Source organism: Aythya ferina (genome assembly GCF_964211825.1).
Source record: "Aythya ferina genome assembly, chromosome: Z".
NCBI lineage: Eukaryota > Metazoa > Chordata > Aves > Anseriformes > Anatidae > Aythya > Aythya ferina.
This window is the reverse complement of record NC_140299.1, coordinates 26,473,788-26,479,787: the sequence shown is the minus strand read 5'-3', so window position 1 is coordinate 26,479,787 and position 6,000 is coordinate 26,473,788.

The following is a 6,000-nucleotide window of genomic DNA, read 5'->3' as shown; positions in this document are numbered from 1 at the left end:
ACTCTGTGTTTTTAAGATTCTATGGATTTGTATATGGCCAGCTTACTTGAGTATTTCCTAATTTGATCCTCCTCTGCTATGGGTAGTAACTCTCTCCCCAAAGGTTGCTTGTAGTCAGAGAAACTTGGAAGGCTTGGAAGAAGATTCTGCTGGTAAAGACTGATATGAAGCAAGTACTGGGTGCCTCAGCCTCTTCCATGTCTTTCAACAGCATGTCCCCTGCCTAATTCAGTAGCAATCCATATTTTCCTTGGTATTCCTTTTGCTGCCAGTGTACCTGCAGAAGCACTTTTTCCACTTCACATGCCTCACCTACTTCAATACCAGTCAAACACTGATGTTGATAACGCCATCCCTGCCTGTTTTTGTATTCCACCTCAACAGCATATCCTGTCTTCCACTTCCAGTATGCTTCCTTCCTGTGTTTGAGCTCAGTCACATGGTCCCTGTTTGACTACATTACTTTCCAAATGTATGATTTGTACATTGGGATAATCTAATCAACCAATAAACGTCAGGCACAAGTAGACTGAGTCTACTTGAAAACAGGGGGGGGGGCAACATGTCTTATTTTTCCACACTCAAAAAAAAAAAAAAAAATCAGATCCAAGCTTTTAGAGACCTCTAATATTTTGGCTTAGAATTAATTTTATTTTTTTCTGATGGAACCACTTCATCTTGTCCTGCATATTTAAATAATATATAAAGGCTGAGACATTTTAATGCCTTAGCTCATCTCTGCCAGAGCTGTAGATTTCATATTAAGCCCACATGCAACCACCGACTTATTACTACAGACAAGGACAGAAGCACTGTGTGAATCTTGGACTTGAATATCGGGCCTTTTCCTCTAAGCCATGGTTTTCTTTTGCCTTACTCAGTGATGTTACTGAACAAGCATATATACCCACTCTACTCATTACAGACTCCAAACCAAATAAGAAGGAGACACAAATCCAGGGAGAGTTCTTAAAAGGAGAAGCCCAATGTCAAACCTAAATTGAAGGATGTCTGGTTGGAGGGACTGATGAAGAATATAGATAAAAAAGTAATCTAAGCACAGTATTCTGGGCCTCCTGAAGTTTAAGATTACAGGGATTTAGAAGAACTATAAAAGAAAAAGCTGAAATAGTCAAGACAGGAAATGATTCAAGCATGAATAAGAATTTCAGCAGAGCCAGAACTGAAGCAAGGAAGAAGCCTGGCAGTGCTATAGAGATTGTGAGAGATCAATGACACACAACCGAACTGTAAGGGCTGTTGTGGGCTGAAAAGTCAGTTCAGTCAGGCTCAAGAATTGTTTCAAGAAATCTGGCCTTCGATACTGCAGAAAGTAATTATGTAAATTATTGCATTAGTTGGACTGCTCTTACAAAGTGAAAAAAAAAAAAAAAGTCATAGTTGTCAAGCTAGTATCCCTGCAATTTTTCCTCCCCTTCAATAAAAGTTAAGGTAAGGGGAGATGTACTAGAACTACAGTGGTATTCCTACAGGTATTACCGATACCTGTTCAAGACTGGACTCAGTACACTTGCTTTAAAATAATCTGTAATATATATATTTGGAAATACACCTGCAGATGATTAATTTGTTTTTGAATAAAACAAACATTGTAGAATAAAATAACAGCTAAAGAAACTGTAAATGATTTGACATTGACTGCTCTTTTACAGGTGATGATCATGGAAAAGGACATGGAACAGAAGTATTACAGCAAACACAGAATATTGTAGGAACATCTCATGAAGACAGACTCTAATGGGCTCAATAGAAATCAGAATGGTAAATACAAGGGCGCCATTCCTGAAAAAGCAGGGATAATTCAGGCTAAAAATAGTAAAAAAAAAAAAAAAAAAAAAAAAAAAAAAAAAAAAAAAACCTTAGATGAAGAAAAGGTGTAAAGGCACAGCTGCATACTATACTGTTCAAGGCTGTTTAGAAAGTAACAATGACAAAAGCAAGACAGACAGAGCTCAATGGAACCCCTTCTCCACCCACTATACATTAAATTCACCTTACTTGAAAATGCCATGCAAGAGCATAAAAATGGAGACTATGCAGCTGGCTTTTATGCAAAGCTGTTATCTTAATTAGAAAATGTGAAAGTCTGATGAATAAACATAAAAGAATTATTATTTCATAGACCTGTAAATTTAACAGAACACAGTCCTAGAGAAGAAATAAACAACTCCTAGATCAAAGGATTCATAGAACACCTTCACTGGAGGAATAAGTAGATATTTATTAGTTACCATTTTCTTTTTCTTTCTTTTTTTTTGAAGCCAGCTCACAATAAGTATACAGCTTAATGTCAATTTAAATTATATCTACAGTTTTCTGACAGATTCATTTGCTTTTCCAGGTTTATGTCTAACACACTGACAGCTTCTAATCAATAGGAGACAATTCCCTTTGAGAGTTATTAAAATATACCTTGCATTTAAATGCAATAAAAAGCACGACTGAACATGCCTCTGTTCCTCATAACACATAAATACCACATCTGGTCCATAAAAAACATGCATTATACAGAGGTTGTATGAATGCCAGATACATATTATTACATGGAACTGTTTTATCCATCTAGCCTAATTTCCAGATGTTTTATTACTTGTAGACAAGAGTATTGTCAAAACTGTTGCTGGAAGTCCATTTATTTCAAGAGGGCAAGGTACAGGGAGAGCAACTTAAGCTACAGGAAATGTTTGCGATACAGTTAATGGCAAATCATGTGACTGAATCATCAGTACTATCATGTTTAAAGCGATGCACTTAAAAATTCAATTTCAGACTAAAATTTCAGTAGACTGCATTATAAATAGTCACTTACTCCTCCAGCAGTAAATGGCACATAATTGCAGGTAGCATTTACAAAAAAAAACAAAACAAAACAAAACAAAACAAAACAAAAAAAAAAAAAAAAAAAAAAAAAAAAAAAAAAAAAAACAGAAGAAGCAACTAATGGAAATGAAATGGAAACTATTAGTACAACAGGTACTGGCAACATTTCCAGCAACATATCAAGCAGTTGGGTAAAGATTCTGGATGTTCAAAATGAATATACTTTAATTCCTCTAATGTGGAATTGGGCTGTGGGTTTTTTTTTTTTTCCTTTTTTTCTTTTTTTTTTTTTTCCCTCCATAAGGAACAGATAAGTGTTTCCAAACTATATCTGAAATGCAAGTGATGTTTCTCAAGGAACCACATGACATCTGAAGACTTTTTTTGGATCACCCCCAAGAGTGAGGTGACTAATGCAACAGTAAGAACTGTGAATGCCGCGTAAAGATTTGCATCATATGAAGTAGAGGAGGGGATAAAAAGATGTAGGTGAGTACATAAAGGAAAGGAAAAGCAGCAGGCACTATATCATAAAAATGGTGTTTCACCAAGATGTCAGAAAAGACAGGACTAGGATTAGCATGAGTACAGCATTGTAGAAATGAAAATGTTGTAAGAATGCCACTAGAAAGTACACACTAACATAAGGGTTGGACAGTAACCACTGGTTTTCTTTGTAATGAAAATATACCTCATTAAGTGCAGGATTTGGTTTAGCAAAGCACTAACTATACTGCTATGTGAAAACTACCAATGAAAACACACTGATTTTTAGAATATTTAGAGTTTCAGTAAGACATTTCTGATTTTATCTCTGAGAAAACTTAGAATGATTACAGTAAATTTGCTTTGGAATACCATTCAAAATATCATCATATAACTTAATCTCATAACTTCTGTTTCTAAGAAGTAACATTGACCCTAGGCTTTTTTTCTGTCCTGCAGCATTTCCTATACTGTCATTGACAACCTAAATGTTCCTCTCCACAGTTCATTGTGGATTCTGTTTTAAATTATATACTACCTCTCACACCCTAACTTATTTTTCAGTAAATCCTGAGCAGTAACATGTCCCTGTAAAAAATAAATAAATAAATAATCTTAATGATAAGCTAAAGGGAGACATTCCTAATAGTTTCTCAGTGTAACCAACAGGCTATAATCTATTATTTTATTTAATAATTCCAGTTGAATTATTTACTTCATTACCTCTCTTCAGATTTACTAAATACTAACATTTCAAACAGATTTACACTATATCCAATAAAAACTTAGAAAACATTTCCAAATCATCTGAGATACATAAAGGCTGTAAAAAGGATTGTAAAGTCAATTTCAGTCCCATGAATACCATGACCCTGTATTTATCTGAATTCTAACGTTAACTATTAACATGTCCCAAAGTTTATATATGATTAAAAAATGGGAAAGTATTAATCATCCTGTCCATAAAAAATAAGGTGGTTATTCCACCATCACTGATAGTTCCTCAGACACAAGTTAGGATGATCACCAATAACATACCCAGCTTCTCAGGTTAAGGCCTGGCCCACTACAGACATTATCCCTGTTTTCTGAAGACAAGCTCCAATGACTGCCTTATTGACTAGGATTTCAGCAGGCCCCTTAGACCAGTCAGACAGCTTGTGTTTCAGTGTACTGTCAACTATAAGACTGTGACATCTTAAATTATGGAATGAGAAGCTGTGGGACTGTGCACAGGGAACTGTCATTGGTAAACAAAAGATCCATCAGTGGAAGTGAATAGCCAGCTGAATGACTTCTCAACGTGGCAAGCGGCCAAAGCCAGATTTATCACCTCCTTTCTCAAAAGGTTTATGTACAATGATTGAGATTACTGTGATAAGGCTAAGGAGATAATTAATATTTCTCAATGTATGCATTAACCTGATCGCAATTGCATGATTTCCACCCCTTCTCATTCCAACTGTTTGCTCTCTCATAGTAAATGGAAAACAATCTCGACAGAGAGCATATCTGATTCTCTGTACAATTGCTCAGAGAGGATAGAGCACATAAAAGCCTCCTGTGTGTGAACAACAACAAAAGGAGAGAGACAATGCACTTGTACAGAATATTTTTCTTGCAGCACTGCACATCCTATGCAATGATTCTGTGCTGGAAACTTAACTGAATTATTCCTATTTGGACCCCATAAAGAAACACCAATTTAATTAATCTTGAGGCTCTACATAACTCCTGCTGTTGAAAGTAAAAACAACCCAGCTTCTCTGTGCTGCTAAATATCCTGACACCTCTAGGGATCAAATCTGCCCTTTAGAATATGTCTGTACTGTATCTAACAGAATAAAATTAAACTTAACTGACTACAGCAATATAAACACATAATAGTGAGAGAATTCAAAACAAGCATTTTGTTACAAACATCACAAGACCTACATCTTTATGCTCAATATGGATTTTTTTCCAAAGCTAAGAACATAAGGACTATAAAAACTAATAGTAGTGTTTATGTTAGGAGGTCTCCAAATACTTTGCAAAGGAGACGGCTCTCCATATATAACATGCTAGCCAAAAACATAATAACCAACTCACAGAGATGGAACAACCCCAAGCTAAAACAGAACAGCTGCAAATTACATGGAAGGTAAAACTGGCCTCATCCTCAGGCTTTACAGTAATGCATTCACCTGTATCCCACTATCATTTTTTTTATTGAAAGCATCTGCAAACTCTCAATACAATGCTCTTTTTTTTTTTTTCCCAAGAAAAAGAAAACCATTGTTAAAAACAAAGCGGTATCCTCATTTTACCCCTCTGGGGATTTTTTTAATATACTGTTACCTATATTGCTGTCCAAAACATACGTTATTCCTTTTGTGGTTCTCAAGAAATCCAAGGAAAGGAGAATATCCATCTATCTTTGATTTTCTGGATGAGAAAACATCAGTCTTGATGTACTCTGGGTCCAGTTTGCATATATGCTGTAATCCTAACACATGTTCTTGTTTCATTTTATAAGGACCAGTGGAAGAGTTTGTATTCACTGGCTTTTTTACTGCTCCATAAAGTATGCTTTTTCTGTAATCAAAGTTTGTGATAAAAAAGAAATGAGCTTAAGGAGGCTCATTTTTACCTCTTTCCTCTATATCCACTGTCCATTCCATCCTGCATTCA